At 36.6% G+C, this 21402-nt stretch overlaps 1 protein-coding gene across 3 annotated transcripts in view; it reads right to left on the bottom strand.

The window, feature by feature from the left end:
- Positions 1-21402, bottom strand: part of sema6e (sema domain, transmembrane domain (TM), and cytoplasmic domain, (semaphorin) 6E) — a 176841-nt gene that overhangs the window by 133489 nt on the left and 21950 nt on the right. For all 3 annotated transcript variants that reach the window (XM_051131416.1, XM_051131415.1, XM_051131413.1), the window contains exon 2: positions 19998-20099. The gene's annotated coding sequence lies outside the window, so the exon portion shown is untranslated. The remainder of the gene's footprint in view (positions 1-19997; positions 20100-21402) is intronic.

Raw genomic sequence — 21402 nt, forward strand, 5'->3', positions numbered from 1 at the left:
ATGCGAATATTCACTTCACTTTTGGTGTGCACACACCATTAGACTTACTTTGCAGGTGACAATGCCAAGTTGAAGTGTCATATTCACGCTAGGCCTTGGTAATATCATTTCCATGTCAGGCCCTGGCCAATAAACATTAATGCCATAAATAGCCCTACTAAGAATATCCCGTCATCACTGTGATTTTTCAGAAAACTCCAGGGACAAAAAGAAAACACAAATCACACGCAAGCTTTTGTTTACCCTCTGCATTTTTCCCAAGATCTAAGGCGCTCTAGGGTTGTGGGAACACAAGCGCTGCTATCTTTAAGTAGCCCAAACAGCTGACAGTTTACTGACGCCTGAAGCACAATGACATTAGCAGCCATTTACACAGCAAGGCGATGAAAGCTGTGAAAGACAGAATCGCAGATTTAGATGTTTACACCTTAATATATCCCTCACCCCTCTGTGAAGGAGCTTCTGATGCTGAAGTTTGGTCCAAACAACCTAACAAGTTCTGACTGTCATATTGCTGAGGGATTTTTTTTAAAAACATCTGGCATTGATCATTGGCTCAAAGTAAGATTGATCCCTATGAATCACTAAAACCACATTCGGAGTTAGTCACAGACAGATTCTGGCCAGAGTCAACAAATACGTAAATGCTAATGTGTTTTTGCTAAGTAGTCAACATGAGTTGACTGCCACTTAGACTGAACAGGTTGTAAGTTTTCAGTTATAGTATATTTTTAACTGTCGTCAGCACGTCGTTTGTGAGTTTTTAGCTTTTTTCCTTTTATTCTGTTCTCGTAATGTGAAAAACAACCACTTGAAATTGGTCATCTGATTTATTGAACAATATCTTATGAATTATTCCACTGGATCACACCAGGAATATTTTTCTCTTTCAAATCCTCAGTCACGTCTGTCTTCTGGTCTATTTTGTACAGAGGCGCTTTAAAACTTTTTTTTTTCCTTCTTTGCTTTACTTCTGATTCCTATTAGCATCCTTTACTGCGGCAATGTTTCTAAAGTAGGAGAACAACAGAAAGACACAAAGCTTTTTGAATTATCTGTCAGTATTTTAAAAATGTTGCTTTCCATTTTCCTCGGGTAAGACTAATTGTATCTTCATCTGAGCACACTGGAGACTCATCGGAATGCAAGCTAAAGAATATTTAGATACCATCCGATACGAAACGCATATCAATGCCAGGTAGAGTGAGGAGTGAGAGCGACGCCGACTTATCGAACCTGCTGATTGGCTTCAATGTCAACAGAAGACACACTTGCACTCTCTTTCTCTGTACACACAGAACAAACGCAACACAACCATGACCTCTTCTGGCATTTCCAGCTCCTCTGAGAGTTTGTGTGTGTGTTTGAGGAGAATAAAAGCCTACAGGTCAAACTGCTGTCTGACAAAATCATAAACTCAGCAGCCAAGCTCCCCTAAAGCACTGCCTTTAAAACACCATAAACTCTGTCATTAAACCGCCATCGAAATAGTGCCAAGCTAAGTTCACTGTATAAAGTCCGGTTTCGTGTAACCAACAAAAACAGTGCTTATTTTGACGCCAATTATTATAGATACAGATATTCCAATTTTGGCCGATAAAGATAAGATACTAATAACTGATAAATGGTTGATTCGAATTCTATACCATTTTTGTTTAAATAAACTAAAAATAAATGATTTTATTACAAATAAAATAATATAAAATAAAATAAACTGTTGACTTATATGGGACCATGACAGTGTGCATCACCACATGGCTGTTATTAAAGGAGAACTCCACTATAATGGACTTCATTGGTGCCCGTATTTTGAACTTCCAAAATCCAGTTTAAATGCAGCTTCAAAGGGCTCTAAACCATCCCAGACAAGGAAGAAGGGTCTTATTTAGCGAAACAATTACTTTTCAGAAAATAAAAATGTGTATACTTTTTTACACACAAAAGCTTGTGTAGCACAGGCTCTGGGAAGCGCGTTCACAACGCTACGTACTATTGAATCATGTCGAAAGGTCACACGGAACATAGGCGGAACTACAGACCCAGTGTTTACAAAACGAACACGCAAAGACTAAGGAAGTGCAAGTAAGTCAAACGCTGTTTACAAGCAAAAAGATACAACAATGTCGGATGATTCTGAAGTTGTAGGAGAAAATAAAATGGAGTTTTTTGCCATACTTTACCTTTTTGAGCCGAAGTACACAGACGATGAACTTAGACGTGATTTGTAGCATCGTGGACGCGCATCCCAGAGCCTGTGCTATGTGAGCTTTTGTGCTTAGAAAGTATACTATTTTTTTTTTTTTCAGAAAAAAATGACAGATCGTTTCGCTAGATAAGACCCTTCTTCCTCGGCTGGGATCATTTAGAGTTCTTTGAAGCTGCATTTAAACTACATTTTGGAAGTTTTAAATCAGGGCACCAATGAAGTCCATTATATGGAGAAAAATCCTGAAATGCTTTCCTCAAAAATCATCATTTCTTCACGACTGAAGACAGAAAGACATGAACATCTTGGATGACAAGGAGGTGAGTAAATTATTTGTAAATTGTTGTTCTGGAAGTGGAGTTCTCCTTTAAAGTAAACAGTCAATGCAGTATACCAGAAATGTGTAGCGTTTTATTTTCGGTAAAACACTGCATATCAACTTGTTTGCCTAAAAGCACAATGTGAGCCTGACGCTGCAGTTATGCGAAACAGTTCTAATGCTATGCTGTCAATCTGTGATGGTGAGTCAGTCTCACCCCAGTTTTATTTCTCTCTGATGGACGTGTGAACGTCGCTTGCTCACCGCTAAATGGATGTAATTGATTGCCGTGTTCTGTCTGTCCGCCAGAGTCAAGGGCAGATGAACAGTATAGACATAGGGCTGTGGGAAGAAGAGAGGAGAGGGGCGCATGCCTGCACACGTGGCCCTGCAGGAAACACAATGTGCTCAATGCCCAGAGCAGGAGCCTCAGGGCAGGTGAGATCACCACTGCTCTTTCACACAGACTCCAGTATTGTGCAATCGCCGCCGCAGGCAATTTTTTCCCCATTACCGTACAGCAAAAATGCTTTACATCAACAACTCTGCAGCGTCTCAGGTCCGCACTGTACATCTACGCAAACGGATCTGAGGCCAACAACAGCAGACTACTTAGTGGCTATGAAACGCTGACTGAAACCTTTTGCTAAGGCTTTTGAATTTTTCAGAAGTTTGTGGTACTCAAATACCGAGGTTATTTCTGCCGCCTGCACGTTTTTTAAACTCTTTCAAGAACGACCAAGCAACATATGCTGAAAAATATTGACAAGATCATGTTCATCACTAAAATATGAATTATAATATTGCTGCTGCTGCAATGCAAGTACAGGAGCTTGCTACTGCCCATACAATACTAAAGCATATATGATAACCCGTAGTAGATCTATACAGGTGGAGCTAGGGAGGTGGAGGGTTTTAGAGGAATTTAAACATAAAGCAGCAAGTTCACTGGCTGCTTATGCAGCATAAACCAGCTTGTGACAAGTAGTTTAACGCTGTGAATATCATCATTTTACATTAACGACCTATCAGCCTTGCCAATGTCATAAATACATATCTCATATAATTAATGAGCATGTTTTAAAAAAATTCTTTGAAGACAAATTCAAAAATGTCAGGATGAACTTCCATAATGGACTTAAAGTGCTCTATTTTCATGCACTAATTTTTCAAAAAATATACTAAAAATTATTCTTTAGTACTTCTTAAGATAATCTCAATGTACACAAAATGTACACTTGAACTCAATCTTTCACACACTAGTGGGTTCAAGTGTACTACAAGTGGTAACTAAATACATTTTTCTTAATAAAGTCACCTTAAGAAGTACTAAAGAATAATTTTTAGGACCCTACCAGTCAAAAGTTTTTGAACAGTAAGATTTTAATGTTTTTAAAAGAAGTCACTTCTGCTCAACGAGCCTGTATTTATTTGATCCAAAGCAAAAACAGTACAATTTTAAAATATTTTTACTATATAAAATAACTGATTTCTACCTGAATATCTTGCCAAGTGAAAAGCTAATTTAGACTTAGTGTATGAGGCTTCAAGCGCTGTCAAACAGCAGAACTACACCCAAGTCAGATTGACTTTTAACAAATTAAACTTTCTTTACTGAGAGCTTACAGAGGAACGTTCAGGGTTATTAGCCTTACTAAATATCATTCTAATATGCTGATTTGTTACTCAAGAAACATTATTATTATCATCACTGTTAAAAACAGTTACCTTCATAATTTTTAACCTAGTGCACCTAATGAGTTTGTGAAAACACTGACACTTTTTTTCAGGATTGTTTGATGAATAAAAGTTCAAAGTAGCCACATTTGTATGAACACAGAAATCTTTTTTTTTTTTTTTTTAATCAGAAGTTTTATGTAACTTTTTATTTACCTTGTTGAATAAAAGTATTAATTTTAAAAGGTTAATTATTAAAAGGTAGTGGTATTTTGTAATGGAGTGTATATTTCTAAGACCTCTTTTTTTTTTTTTACATGAAAAAAACCTTCATTTTCAAATTTGTGCACACTCTTCTATTTCACTGACCAAAAAAAAAAAATGTCTTGCCAAGTGAAAATCCAATTTAGACCTACTGTATGAGGCTTCAAGTGCTGTCAAACAGCAGAAGTCTTAACTACGCCCAAGAAGTTAGATTGACTTTTAAAGAGACTTTCACAAACAAAACTTTCTTTACTGAGAGCTTACAGAGGAACGTTCAGGTTTCTCAGCCTTACTAAATATTTCCCTCTATCCAAACTCTAAATAGACTTACAAAGGAGGTGATGTTCTCTACTCCCAGCATTGAGTGCCAAACTCCACATTAAAACCTCCCGCACCACTGTCTGACAGGGCAATTAGAGTGCCATGGAACCGGTGCTCTCCACTCCAGAAGAAAAAAAATAAAAATACAGTCTCCATGGTAACACAGATGGTGGTCCACAGTTTTGAGCTTTTCAATTTGAGACACTTTTGTCAAAAGCATCAAGCTTCAGAAGGCACCTCTGGACTTAAAAGAGACAGAAATATCTCTCGAGCCTCGAACGGCTGTCCTAAGGCCATCATTACAACGGCCGTGAGCTGGTGTAGCTCTAAACAGGTAATAAATGATCTAGGATTGTGGGTAACAGAGGCTGCAGGCTTCACTTACTCTAAACGCAGGTTTCGGAAATAATTGCGAAGAGATCACTGTATATTTGTGGGTGGAAACAGCTTGAGAAGCAACTGTGCCATGGACGAATCAGATTTGAATCAAACAGGAGGTAAATCATGAATGAAACAATGAAGTATCCCGTCGACATCTGACCTTAGCGACGAAGGATCTTAACGAGCGTACAACTTTAGATGTTGCCCAAAAGGCACACTTCGGCGTTCCGAAAGGAACGAACCCTTCAGCAAAATGTTAAACCCTCCAGATAAAGAGATTTCTTCCAGTTCATCTATTAAGCCTATTATTCCTCCATTCTTCCGTTCATCTCGATCTGTATCAGTCCGGCCACTCCGCCTTGGATCGGCCATCAAAGTCATCTATATCCAACAACAGAAACACAAAGATAAACATATCTCATAACACCAAGATGAAAGCAAAGATATCCTACAACATCCCAAACGGAAGATGAGCTCACATACACGCACGCACAGTCGATATTATCGAACATGCTGCGGTCTTTGTGGTGGGAGATTTAGTGACATTACCTACCAGTGACAGGCCTCATCGTGAGGTCATTCATCACCGTCGCGTGTGCGGGTCGACTGGCACACGACCCGTGATTGCAAAAAGACGCTCAATCACACTTTGGTGTAGCGATCACACGAAAAATCAATTCACCTGTGTACATTTGTGTACGTGTGTCGAATATCGACGCTGTCATATCGCTTCTCGGTGTCCTTGAGGTACCAGATTCACAGATGATTACAAATGGACATGGATATGAGCTCTCGCACACAAGCTGCAATTTCCGAAATACATTTCAGTCAAGGTCTTGGTCCCAAGTGGCTAATTTCCTGCGAACTTCTTAGCATTAGTCGCTTGGAATATGAGGAAGAGGAAGAGAAAGGCTGCTTTGTTCTCAATCATACCGAAAAGCAATTAATACAGTAATCCTGTCCCAGCAGGCCTTGGAGGGGAGGGCTGTATGTAAATGACCTGAAACAGGAAAGTGAGTGAGATGAAGTAAATTAGCTTCAGGCTGAGGGTAATAAATAAATATCCATGCTGATTAAAAACTCACTAATATGTCTCTCCAATGCAGGTCAGCTACATTCACTGGGCAGAGGGGGGGGAAAAAAATGAAAGTCTAATTTCCTTTTCTCAAGGTGACCTTTCATGTCCAATAAAAAAATATATAACAATTTCTTCAGGCTTCAGACACCACACATACGCATTCATTAAGCCTTTAAATGTGCTGACAATGAAGAACGCAGCTTGAAATAAAGACTCATAACTAATGTTCTTCTTATTAAAAAAAAATCTCTTCTGCAATGACTTGCTGGATTAAACCATTTATCTCCCGAATGTGTCCTTCTACCCTAGCAGTGCTGCGGAGCATACTTTAAAGTGTAGTTTGTTTCTTACAAATAAGAATTAAAATTTCCTGATAATTTACTCACGTCATCCAAGACGGTCATGTCTTTCTTTCTTTAGTTAAAAAGAAATTAGGGTTTTTGAGGAAATCACTGCAGAATTTTTCTCCATATAGTGGACTTCAGCGGGGACCAATGGGTTGAAGGTCCGAATTGCAGCTTTAAAAGGCTCTACACGATCCCAGACGAGTAATAAGGGTCTTGTCTAATAATTGGTCATTTTCTAAACAAACAAACAAACAAAAAAAAAAATTAACATACTTTTTAACCACAAATGCTGATCTTGCATTAGCTCTTCGATGCATGTCCATGACTTCATGCATTGCGTAGTCGCACTGAAAAGGTCACACATGACGTAGGCGGAAATACCGACACAGAGAAAAACTCCATCTCATTTTCTCCTCCAACTTCAAAATCATCCGACATTGTTGTTTTATGCATTTCCGCCTATATCACACATAACCTGATGTGATTACATAATGTGTGAAGTCATGGATGCAGAGCTAGTACAAGATGGGCATTTGTGGATAAAAAGCATACACTGCAAAAAAACTATTTGTTGAGTCAACTTAAAATAATTTGTTACCACTCCCTTAAAATTTAAAGTTCAGTCAACTCAAAGAAGTTTGGTCAACTTGAAATGTTAAGTTGTACTAAGTGACAACAATTTGAGTTCATTAAACAAAACCAGCTTTTAAGTTTTTAGTTTAGTCAACTCAAATATCTAAGCTGTCACTTAGTACAACTTAACATTTCAACCCCCAGTTTCACAGACAAGGCTTAACACTGTTTCTGCGGGTTGTTTTTGATGTCCGTGGGTTGAAGCGACCCCAATGTCATATTTAGCCCCTGAAATATTAATTTACCAGGTGAACCCCAACAAAAAAATCATGCATTTTATCCCCCAGAACGTGACTTTTAACGGGGGAACCCCCTCGAAATGTGATTGGGGTAGTTTTGGGCTAGTTTTGAGCAGCAATTGGGTGGGTTTTGTTGTGCAAACCTGGCAACCCTGGTCTGAGCCGTTTATCTTAATATATATCAGTGCCTTTGTTTTGCATCAAGATGCACACCAGTAATGTTTATAAAAAAATGTCCTTATTGAACTATGGCCTAATCCTGGCTTAGTCTATGCCCTGTCTGTGAAACCAGACCCAAATTTACTATTTACTAAACGTATTTGAGTTGACTGAACAAAAATTAAGGCAGCAGGGTAACAAAATATTTTAAGTTGACTTTTTACAGTGTTTTTTTTTTTTTTTTTTTTTTTTTTTTTTTTTTTACAAATGTATAGGGCCACAAATTGTATTTATTTATTTATTTTTTTTTAGAAAATGACCGATCATTTTGCTAGGTATGATCCGTTTTCCTCGGGCTGGGATTGTGTAGAGCTATTTGAAGCTGTATTGAAACTGCAATTTGGACCTTCAATCCGCCGATCCCACCACAAAAAAAATCTGTAATGTTTTCCTCAAAAAGCTTAGTTTGTCTTTAATTAAAGAAAAAACGAAATTAACATCTTGGATGACATGGAGGTGAGTAAATTATCTGAACATTTTAATTCTGGAGTGAACTAATCTTTTAATAAATGAAAACAGTCAAGCTACTAGATGTACAGTACACACTACTGAAACACTGCCATTAAACAACATTTGATCAGCTTTATTTACACTATTTTAACAATATAATTGAGTAAAACAAAGTGGCCAAGCAGCAGTATTGCTCAAACATTATTACTTTGTAAGATTATTTACCAAAAATTAGCATATTAAATTGTATCACTACAAAAAGAACACAAAAACGTAATGAAGAAACTAATGTATTTAAATCATTTGAGTGAACTGATTCACAAGTTTGATTACTACCGCAACTTTAGTTGACATTTGTTTCTTTATGCAAACTGGAGCGGTATTTATTTTTTTTTTTTTTTTTTGCAGGAAAATTAACAATTAACCTCATCAACAAACACATTTAATATCATCAATAAAACTAGAATACAATTTACATACCAGAAAAAGGTAGTATGTTTAATTAAATATAATTTTTAAGAATGTTATAAATATTATAATATTATTTTGTACACAGCAACAAAATGTACACTGCAAAAGGGCCAAAATGAATAAATCAGGTTAATGAATCAGCAAAATTATTAACTGTATTATTTTTAATTATTAATTATAATCTAAATGACAAATCAGACATTTTTTTTAATGACTAGACATGAATCATAAATCATGTTTGAGCACATTTGTACAGTCAGATGTGCATGCACAATACTTTCATAATCACACATCACACACACACACACACATACATACAAAACAGTTTTAAAACACTATAAATTCTGTAGCATTATATCAGGTCACACTGCTACTTGTTAAAAAAAAAAAAAAAACTTTTCCATGCTACTCAAAAATGTAAAAGTTTGTTACTCTCCTAACACAGGCAACAAAATTTTGTTGGAGGAAGAATTCAGAGGAACTAGAACGAGCTTGTGAAACGCACTTCACTCACTTAATCAGCGGCCTTGCCCCGCGCTGTCAATATGGCTGATCACACCGGTTTTTCCACATTACGTTAACAACTTCATGAGCTCTGCTGAGCACAGTATTAATCTCCGGCGAAACCCCGCTTTACACCCTGATCGATACACGCTGTCTGTCCTGCCTGCGGCACGCAGACTGTGGGAACCACTTTTTTGGAATCCGGTCAAAACTTTCACCACGCATTTCACACACACAGGATCGAAACAAACACTCGCTATTTTTAAGATGTAGCACCCTTAAAGAGAAACAATGTGGCCAAAGTGAGAATAAATGGAAGTGAACAAAAGTGAAGAAAACTTATCAGAGGCAGCCAGCTTGGCAGAACAAAAGTACATTGCAACACAACAGGTAGAAATAACAGAAAAACAGCAGTCGTGTTGCACAGCTTAAACAAGGAGTCATTTCACCTCAACATAAAACACGTCTGCATGTGGGCGTCTGTAACGTAACATGCTATTTTGCAACCAGACCTGCAATTAGAGCACGGAAGCTTAACCAAGTTTGCCACTTTTTTTTTTTTTTTTTTTTTTGTAAGAAAGTGCTTTTCCTCACTCTCTCGGAAAAGGTACGGGACTAATTCAGCTCGCTGGGAGGCCACTTAAGCTAATTGGCAGTTTTTGTGGGCATGGGTTGGTACTCAAAATAGCCAAGACCACCTTTCTTCTCATCTTGTATAAATGGCTCCTTCACCACCATCATCTCCTTATTCCAATCAGGCCTTTAAATAAGCCAGGCCTCCCCCACAAAGACGGCGAAGTGCTCTGTTAAATTAGAGTAATGAGACAAATGACTTGAGAGCAAATGAAGGAGAAAGCAAGTGAGAAAGGAATTAGAAGAGAAGGAAAGGATCCGAATACGTCACGTTCACTGTCACGCACACATCGTGTCTCAATCCGCTCCCTAGTTCAGTAGCGTGCCGCTCAGGGAGTCCCTTTGTCCCATTGTCAAAAATCACACCAATGCAGAGAAATGCTCACGCCCCAGAAATTCCCAGAATGCTCCCACAGTGAAACTAACAAAAATATTTACTTACTAGAAATGTCACCATTTCTGCTTAAGTATTTAAAGTTGTTTATTTTTTGTGATCTATCTTCCCTGTTCCTTAAATTGCATGACAGGCAGTAGTAGTAGTATATTTTTATTTAATGCCATGTCAGCATACAAGGCTATATTCATGGCAAAAACAATACAAAAGTACAAGTGTTGCAAATACAATAAAAACCAGCGAACACAATTTATATTACATAAGATTTTTTACATTAACATATGATAAAAATTTCTGGCAAAATTACACTAAACTCTTTAAGTGAGTTCTGCATGACAGGTAAACTACTTAGGAATCTTTTAAATATTATAAAGGAATTTGTGTTTTAGTTGAAGATAAAAGACCAGGGATGGAATAATATTAAAATTCTAGTCGATACAGATAATGCAACATTATTTTCATTTCATGACAAATGCTAAAAGGCTCATATTAAAATTACATTTACACCATTATACATAAACAAAATAAATTATTTTAAAAAGTAAAATTCATGTTTACAATGTTAAGCTGCTAATAATTTCCATAAGCTGATAACCGATAAATGTCTGATATTAAGAATGAATGAATGAATAAATAAATAAACAAATAAATAAACAAACATCAATCATTTTAAATTCATGTTATTTTATGTTACATAAATTATATGTTATTTTAAGTTAATGCTGGCACCACAACATTATTTTGTCTACTGAAGAACTTATATTTTTAGATTTGCAAAGTTTTATGTTTTTTAAGTTTTAAAAAGTTTTAAATTATTATTAATATTAAAAGTTTTCTAATAATGTATAACCAATTGGATAAGCAATATTAGCACCAATATACTGTGCATCCTCCAAGAACGCCCAAATCTTTATTTATGTTCTGCAATTTTTGCATTTTTTAATTTATACAGTAATAATTTTGTGCTTTGCTGTGTGATATGTTTAATGTCTAAATTGTCATTAATAAAAATTCAAGAGAAGCTCATTTTTCATAATGGCATTGGCTTGTCTACAATGAAGGTGCACAAAAATGTTAATAAGTACCAGCTACATTTAAGAGAGAATGAAAATTAAGCCATTATTTACTGTCGTTCCAAACCCGTAAGACCTTCCTTCAGCTTCGAAACATAAATTAAGATATTTTTCATGAAATCTGAGAGCTTTTATTTTTTCTGTGCAAAGGAAACAGAAATAATTACTTAATTTTTTGTCTCAGCAAGGTCAAAAAGTTCTCAGATTTCATCAAAATATCTTAATTTGTGTTCCGAAGATGAACAAAGGTCCTACGGGTTTGGAACGGTGAATAATTAATAACAGAATTTTCATTTTTGGATGAACTGCTCCTTTAAAGTGGTCCTATTATGCTTTTTCACTTTTTGAATTTTAGCCAGTGGGTGGTGTGTATGTTTCGGCATAAAAAAGATCTACAACGTTACAAATCTCAAATTCCACTCCAAAGGGAGATATTTAAAAAAAAAAAAAAAAATCCCTTTCCAAGAACTACAACGAACGGCTCCTTTGGACTACAGCATTTGTTTTCCGTATATGTCATGTCAATAAAGGCCTCTTGTTGAATCAATGCGTTTTTGTAAGAAAAAATATCCATATTTAAAACGTAAAAATCACTTAAATCTAGCTTGTGCTAACTGCTTTGACAAGGGGCTTGTCAGAACTGAAACACCGTCTAAGCTGAGAGCTAACCAATCACAACACTTTTTTTTTTTTTTTTTTTTTTTTCCTCCTCGAAAGACAGGCCTTCATTAAACCTGTAACTAATTGAGCCATTTGTGCTAGACTGGGGAGAAAGTTATTGTAATAATGTAAATTATGTGAAAAACAATGCGTTTTTCAAACCATCAAGCATGAGAGCATGTTCTAGTACCCCCCAAAACAAAATCAAGACTTTGTAAAATAGCATAGTAGGACCCCTTTAATACACACATCTTGTACAGTAAGAAATCAAGTCATCAGTGTCTCAAACTTTAGTGCATCAAGGGTCCTGCCAGTACTTAAATTTGTTCACAATGTCCTGAATCACGTCATAGGGAATTGGGGAGCAGAATGAAACAAGCAGTCTTTAGTTAGACTTCTTCTCAGCTAGAGTCCATTGCGTAACTGAGGGCAAGAGTAAAGTTAATGAGCAAGAGTTGTTTACTTCAAACTTTTTTAAAAGTATGCCAACTTAAATTCCCAAGGTGCCCTCTCTGTCTGAGGTAAATCACAGAAGGGTGGTTCACATCTCCTAAGCGAGCCAACGCTTTGTCACCACAGTCGCCGTTAAGCTAATTGCTTTTATAGAACGATGAGATGTCTTCTCTTTCTGTCTTTGTTTAGACAGACAGATCTGGCATCTAAAGGGCTGAGGCTCAATTCTTCAATGCTTTCAGCCAGGGTCACATGTCATTGGCACATCTGAGTCTGTAAAACAGAATACAGCAAGTCCATGAGCTCAGACACTCAAACTACACCAACAACAGGGAAAATAGAAACGGTAAGAGGGAGAGAATTTGATATTGTGCCGTATATTTAATGAAGTTTCTAACAATATGAAACATTATACGAGAGATATTTCTAGATCTGTTTTGCTTTGTAGTCTATTCTGTCTGTGATTAGGGAAGACAAGGTGGAATCTGATCCCAGACCTGCTGTATTTTCTATGAACACAGTGCCTGCATTCCACAGAGACGTCTTGAAGCAAGGCTTTCCTCTTCATTTACATTTTCGTGCAAGACAACAAATGTCATCCTCAAGGATCTCTGCATAAAACAGGCTGTATTAACCTCATTCGTTTCATTTTCATGAATGTGCCACTCCTTTGTGTTTGTGAATCCTCACAGCAGCAGTTGTGGAGTCCCTGCCTCCCTGAGCACAACACGAGTTCAAACATCGGCATCACAGTGCATCCTCGGGTCCAAAACGAACTTTCTTTTTGGCCAGGTATTAAAGGTGAACAAGTTTGTGGTTACACAAGAGTTACAGTTTGATAAAATGAGTTATTTTATCATATATATTACCTCGGAACAAGAAGGTTAGTCTAAAAATAAACAAACCTAGGGGTTTTCACAAATGATCCGGGTACTCTAAACTGTGGCAGTCATGTGGGATACACAGATTTAAATCTGTGTCAGTGTAATAACAAACACAGTGTTGTGCGATAATTACAAAAAATGTTAACTCTATGCTTTCTGGATTTTTTTCAATAAGGATAATTAGACAATATTTTGCTAAATGTACTATTGTACTGGTACTTTGGCAGGTTTAGGACTGCCGTGGACAGCTCACTCTACAGGCTTTTGACATTCTTCATATTTTATGCAGTGGTTAGTTTGCTGGAGTAACATAAATGTACTTTTTTTTAAATAAGTTTAAATGTATTTTTACCTTTTATGGGCATTTTTTCCATTAAGGCCCATTTTAAGCTAATTAAACGTATGCATCTTCTTTTGTGTCAAATTCTAAAATTTAATCAGTAAATTCAAATAGTAAGACACTACAGGTCTGTTACCAATCAAATGAAATCAGCATCAACATAATTTGTGTTTGCAATGCAAAGGTGGCACAGAATCTGCATCTAACATGGCATTTAGATGCATTTACACGTACTTACACAGACTGTTTAATGCAGGACATGAATGCAGTTAACCTGCAGTTAAAAATGCATAATGTTTTGATGTTTTCCACAAAATGATTTGTGGAAAAAAGGGAAAATAGACTTTAAGCATAAAGCTAAAATCGCAAGTAGGTGGCAGCAAATCACAAATCATGAGTGAGTCATTGAGCCATTCAACCAAAACGATTCGTTCAAACAGCTGATTGATTCAGTAACGAAACACCGTGTGTGTTCCTTAGAGATGCAAAACAGTTTTGCTGTGGCTTTGTTTTTGAACTATTTTCAGTGTTGAAATACAGCACAAACAAGAACTGTCCTGTCTAAAATGTAAGTCACTTAATATTAATTTCTTGTATAACTGTTTATCAAATCATTATGTGACCCTAGACCAGAAAACCAGTCATAAGTAGCACAGGTATATTTGTAGCAGTAGCCAACAATACATTTTATAGGTCAAAATTATAGATTTTTCTTTTATGCCAAGAATCATTAGGATATTAAGTAAAGATCATGTTCCATGAAGATATTTTGTAAATTTCCCACCGTAAATATATCAACTTTTAATTTTTAATTAGTAATATGCATGGCTAAGAGCTTAATCTGGACAACTCTAAAGGTGATTTTCTCAATATTTTGATTGTTTTGCATCCTCAGATTCCAAATTCTCAGCCAAATATTGTCCTAACAAACCATACATCAATGGAAAGCTTATTTCGTTTTCAGATTATGTATAAATCTCAGTTTCAAAAAATTGACCTTTATGAATGGTTTTGTGGTCCAGGGTCACATGTCGTATTTGCAATTGTGCTGATATTTGGAGAAAAACATCATTCTTTGTGTGATATTAACTATATCATGATATTAACTATATCATATATATATATAAAAAAAGACATATAAAAGTCATACGGGGACATTTTTGCCTTTTGGGCAGAATTCTAATTGTATTTTAATAGACTAAATCGTACAGTAGTCTAACCTACATCTCTCTGGGTGTGTTTTTGTTTGGTTTATGCAATATACTCAATAATGTCAAATTAGATATCATTTATACAACAATTACCCTAGTAAAACATAAAACACTTTCTAATCTCAATGCTTTTAACATTGATACTAACAATAATGTTTTTCGAGCACCAAATCAGAATATTAGAATGATTTCTGAAGGACCATGTGACATGGATGAATGGAGTAAAGGCTGCTGAAAACTCAGCTTAGCTATCACGAGAAAAAAATATATTTTAAAAATACATATTAAAATAGAATTATGTTGTTACATTTTCAGTTTATATTTCAAACATGAAAAAATTATTTGCTCGAGTGATACAAAGTGATACAAAGTGATACAAAAAATACACTCAATTCACACCTAATCTAGTAAAAACTATCACCCACACCTTCATAGCTACAGCCTACCGTTGGTTCACCCTCCGCCTATGATAGAAAGTATACGAGAAAGAAATGACTTCTACTCTTACAGAAACAGTAAAATGTCTTTTATGACACATAACTGCATAGAGAGGCACAAGAGGGTTGTGTTCAAAGTCCTGCCTTGTGCTGACAGACATAAAAAGAGAGGCGACATTCATAATTCAAAAAAGGGTGGTGGTGGAGGGGGTTAATCCCTCTCCATCTGCCTAACAGCACCTCTCCCTCCCTCAGCACAGGCCTCAGATCCACCTGCACTGAACCAGGGGCTCTCAGCTAAAGATTTGGGCTGACCTGAACGAAGGCTCCCTACAGACTTCGCCTCCCTGTCTTCCAAATCGCCAGTGCCTGACTTTGAAGTTTCCAGAAGGAGAGACTCCGAGGGGCCTGCAATCTCACCAGCATGGCTGTTGTCAGGATTAAGGGACACAGATGAGCCAGGAGGTGCTTCCTGGCTCCAAACGTGCAAGCTTTTTCCCCCAACGCCAGCGCTGATGGATTAACAGACAAACTAAAGGCAGCAGAAAAAACACACACAATGCAAAAAACAAAGTGTAATGTGGCACCAGGTCCAAAGAAACCAATTTGTGAATAAGAACAGAAGGAGGGGGGATAGAAGGACATTGCTTTGGTCCATGACTCCCCTTTTCTCTTCCTCCTCCTGCTGCTGCTACTCTGCGTGTTCTTTTAACACCATTTTCAGTTCTGCACACTAAAAAAAGGAAAATGTGTCAAGAAACCCAATGAGCTCCTTATGAAGCTTATAAAGGAATATTCTGTTTGTGGAATTTGCACATTTCTGTTGTATTATTGTCATACAGAGCAGTGGAAAAAAATATTTTCCCCCTTAGCAATTGCCTATTCGGAGAACAAAACGGTTGCAACATTTCAAACGAAATGTCATATTGCCCAACAGGAACCCAAATGAAAATTTCATTGAGTGAAATTGGCTAACACAGACTCTCATCCCCCCTGAGGGGAAAAAAGTAAATGCCCCCTTAAATCTAATATCTGGCTAGACAACATTAAACAAATATAACGGCAATCAAACACCACCTGTAATTTGATATGAACCATTTTTTTCAGTCCTTCAGATGTCTACTTGACTGTTTTGGATTATTGCCCTGCTGTATCACACAATTATCCTTAAACTTCAACTCATGGTCAGATGCTCTGACAATCTCTTAAAAGAATTCCCTAGTATACGGGTGAATATGTGCTACTTTCGACGATAAAAAGTCACAGAGGCAACAACAGACAAAACATACCAACTACAATGCCATTGTAGGCATCACATTCTTACAGTACAATGCTGTATTTGTCATTTACATTTTTTTACTCATCTGACCATATAATAAACCAAGGTCTTAGGATCATCACATGCTTTTTTTAAAAAACATGATGGAAGCTTTGACATTCTTCTTGGCCAGCAGAAGTTTTCACCTTGATACCTTGCTTAAATTCCATTTTTCACAGTCCACTTCCTATTGCGAAGTCATGAACCGTGACCTTTACTGATGCAAGAGAAGTCTGTAGTTCTTTAAAAGTTTTTCTTTGATAATTTGAAGCTTTCCGGATGAGGTGCCACTGTGCCCTTTGAGAAATTCCGACTACTTTTGGGAATATTCACCACTGAGTCTCTGACTCAAATTTAATTTTTGTTGATTTTTAAAGACTAAGGGGGCAATTACTTTTGCACCAAGACAACATGGGTAATTTATTACTTTAACATTATTAACAAAACGAAAATTCTGCCATTTACACACCCTTGTGTAATTCTGACTGACTTCTGTGGAATACAAAAGGTATTTTGAAAAATGTTAGTAACTAAACATTTCCCATTGACTTTCACTGTAAGGACAGAAAGTACAACAAAAGTCAATGGGATCCAAAACTTTGCGTTCCAGAAGTCAGCCTGCTATACAGGTTTCAAACATCATGAGGGTGAGAAAATGAAAGAATTTTCTTTTTTGTGTGGGCTATCCCTTTAAATAAACCACGTAATGGCAAAATTAGCCTTTGTTTTTTTTTAATGTTTCATTAGCATACATTTTATTGTGATTACATGATTAAATTCAGGTGGAAAATATGTGAAAATCGGGCTAATACTTTTCATGCCAATGTACCTGGAACGAGCGTACTCATGCTAAACACACATTTACAATCAACAGAGCAAGTGCACCGGATTCTAGCAAGGTTTTTACAACTATCCCAGCCAAGCGCTTATTGGTGGAGTGGAAGGGTGGAGGGGGGCAGGACTGATGGGCAGTTTGCCTGAGCTCAGTGCACAGCTGCAGGGCCTGCGGGCAGACAGATAGAGCCCCGCTACAGCAGGTGCTGACATTAATGAGAGTGATAAACCATGAGAGAGAATTTATAAATCAGTAAAAAGCTATGGTGGACCAAACCCTCTGTTGGCATCTACCCTTTTAGCTGACCTGTGGTTAAATAAACCTCTTATGAGTGGAAGAGTATTTGTTGGAAAAATAACGTGGAGCTATAATTGACGATTATTTCGATTGTCAGGTAGGCATGAGGTTTCACTGAATTCTTGTTTTCGAGGCTGCTGGAAAGCCATCAAGTGTTTTTGATTTAAAACTCAGCTCACTTCTGTCTTTTGCATCAGCTAGTGTTTGATCAGTTATCTTCTGAGACGGGAGAGTATATTGTACTTTGATGAACGTGAACGAAGATTCAAAAGCTGAAGAATGCAACATGGCCTCTGTAATGAACCATCTATCAGCGTCTCTTAAGGTGTCAACGTCACTCCCTATTGTCAGAACTAAAGGTGAAAATCTGAATGAATGGTGCTATGAATTATTAAAGAAAATAGAAGCAGAGAAACTGGGTGCTAGGAACTATTAGCAGGGTACATATCTGTGACCACAAGTGTTTACATAAAAAAAAAAAACTTAATAAATAAATAAATCGGCAGACATTGCACTTGGTAACAGTGTGCTAAAAGCCATCAAGCCATTAGGAAACAGACGATCCCCTGAAGGAAACACAATGACCTTAGTGAGAGAATAAAGAGATGTAACTTAAAGAATCAGATGGTATGATGGCTGTTGATTATTTCTCTTGACATTGTAATAGTGATTATTAATGTGGATTAGTAGTTAAATAATTATTTTGTGCAGCCTTGCAATAATTTACCAGGGAAACCATAGTTTTTGCTAAAATATAGTGATTAGAGTGAATAGTAAACTCCAAAATATGCTGGGTTGAAAACATGAAATATGGACAAACTCAGTGATTGGGTTGTTATGACCCACGGTTTGGCTAAACGTTTAATTTAATTTTATTTAACACAAAAATTACTATATATCTTTACTTTATCCATTAATATGTTTTTAAGATACTGAAAAAAGCACAAATGTCAAACCCCCTCAGAGCCCAGAGGGTTAAAAGGAACCCAAAATAGTTGGAAATTAACATTTATTAATAAGTTGAATAAATAATAAACATTTTAATTTTGCTTATTAAATGTGCCTCTGATGTCTTATGTGCTTTATTTTTTAATATACAACCTAATTTGGGTTCAGTTTAAGCCAGCCATATAGTACATTTTTAAACAACAGTTGAGTTTAACATTTAATGCAAACCCAGATTTTCACACTATTTTAAATCAAGAGAGGAAAAACAATCCCCATTCCCCTGCATCCTTCTAAATTCACATGGTATGCAGCAGAATTCTGGGTAAACTACTGCACGGCTGTTGAAGCTGGCATACGTGCTTATAAATCTTAGCATTGCCGACTTGCTAAAGATCCCTTTCCATCGAGTCTGCATCAGCTGACCCCAATTATAATTCTCCCACCCCTTTCTGTCCGAGCACAAAGCTGAATGTGATTAGTCATATCTCATGGCGTATCTCCATTGTCATGGACAGTCTGGGGGACTTGAACCCGTCTTTGTTCGAATACACATTGGGTGATAAACTACACTGGGAGTAGCTATAGCAGCTAAACGATGGAGCACATAATGGCTCCATATGGCTCATCTAAATAAAACAACCATAAGCTGTCAGAGCAGAGCAGAGCAGCGGCTCCATAGAGCGGCAGAAAGGTGGAAGCGCCGGAGGATGCCTGTGATGTTTAGCTTTCCACAGGGCCCAAGGTCAAACGCAACCCTGCATCTGGCCAGCCATCTGCTCCCCGCAGCCGGCCGACAGAGCCTGTCACCACCAAGCCCTGTGTCCAGCGTTGCGGGATGCGTCTTGATCTCTAAGGGATATCTGGGTAGACAGGGGGCATGAGTAAAAGAGCCTTGCACAGGTGCGCTATGATGCATGCGTGTTTCCAACAGATTTTTCCCCACTCTTCATGTCAAGTCTCCTGTCTCATCTGTTTTGTCTTCTCTTAAGTGATCTCTCTCCGTTTCAGTCGTCTGCTTGTTTGTCTTTTCCGACGCGTTTGAAAATCTGCCCACCTCCCTGTTACCCTCTCCAACTGTGATACTTTTCTATCGTTTGTCGCCTGCTCACCGTGAGACTTGGTTTAAACAGATTGTCTGACAGATTGTCAGATGTTTCTTTTAAATTATATTTGTATTCTTCCAAAAATTGACAGACGTTGTCCCCCACGCGACGGCCACGGGTGAATAGTCCAGCCAAAATAATGAAGTTGGATGATGTTTCAATTTTCTGTCAAATCAAGTCATTGTCCTTCAGAAAGGCTCAACTCTACTTCACCACGCAAATTTTAACAAAAGAGCAGGACGTGTGGAAGAAAACTGAATAAATCGTTCAGTTTCAACAAACTTCATCCCATAGGTTCTTACCTCAGAAGATGATCCAATCAAACAGCCGGACAGCAGTCAGGTGATTAAGCTGAGGGTAAAGTGCAGGGTTGCTTAAGGATGTTGTGACATTCCACAACAGACCTAAGAACAAAGACAAGAATGGATATTAAAACTTTTGAGTTGACCATAATAATAATAAAACCAAAATTCACTAGTTTTTAAGTTTGTGGTCAGCAGAAGTTGCACTAACAAAAAATTGTCCGTCATTGACAGAATTTTTTTATTAGTGACGGAAAAATCTGAAGGCCGTCCATCACTTTGACAGATTACACTGAGGGTGATCTATTGTAATTTGTAACTGTAATTGCACCCAACTCGCCAGTTGGTGGTGAGTGTGCTCCAGTGCAGCAGTAGATCATGGGATCCAAAACAAAAATGAAACCGTCACAAATGTTTTGCTATCGGTTTTATTACGCACAGGTGAGTACCCAGAAGCTACAACGATCTATCACGCCACATTAAAGAGCATGAAAAGTTATGCAGCCTTATCTGTTATCTAAAATAAATGCATAAGCCTATATCATCGTGTAGATTCATAATTAAACAAGAAAAAAAGATTATGACAGAATTTTTACAGCCCGGCCTGTCAAAATGATGGACAATGTTAAAGTCTAAAGCAACCTCTGGTGGTCAGTAAGATTTTTAAAATGTTTTTTTGAAAAAAAAAGTAATATTATGAAATATTATTTAAATATTTAAACTGGAATCTGTTTAGATCTGTTTGATTAATAATAATTTAATAATTTATTTTAAACATATTTTCAATTGAAATGTATTGCTCAAATTGCAAAATTAAATGTTAAATAGATATTAATCCAGTCTTAAGAGTCAAATGATCCTTCAGAAATCATTCTAATATGCTAATTTGGTCTGCTTAAGAAACATGTCTTGTTATGATCAATGCCTAAAAAGGTTGTGCTACATAATATTTTTGTTGAAACCATAAAATTTTTTTCCAGGATTTTTTGATGAATAAAATATTCAAAAGAACAGCATATTGGAAAAAGATATCTTTCGTAACACTATAAATGTTACTTACTGTACTTAAATTATCATTTTTGATGCATCCTTGCTGCATAAAAATTATTAAATTGATTTATTTAAAACGTAAAATAAAAAAATATATAATTATAGAGAGAAAGGGGGGTTACTATAGCATCACCTTATTTTAAAATACTAATAATAATAATAATAATAATAATAATAATATCACTGCTGGTACTACTACTACCACTATTACTAATAATAATTATAATAATAATAATAATAATAATAATAATAATAATAATAATAGTGAAATTACAATGGATTTTAATATTTTAAGATTGAAAGTTAGGTCTGGGAAAAGTGTAAAGAATAAAACTTAAATTATCTGGAATTAGCA

Source organism: Labeo rohita, chromosome 16 (genome assembly GCF_022985175.1).
Source record: "Labeo rohita strain BAU-BD-2019 chromosome 16, IGBB_LRoh.1.0, whole genome shotgun sequence".
Classification (NCBI taxonomy): Eukaryota; Metazoa; Chordata; class Actinopteri; order Cypriniformes; family Cyprinidae; genus Labeo; species Labeo rohita.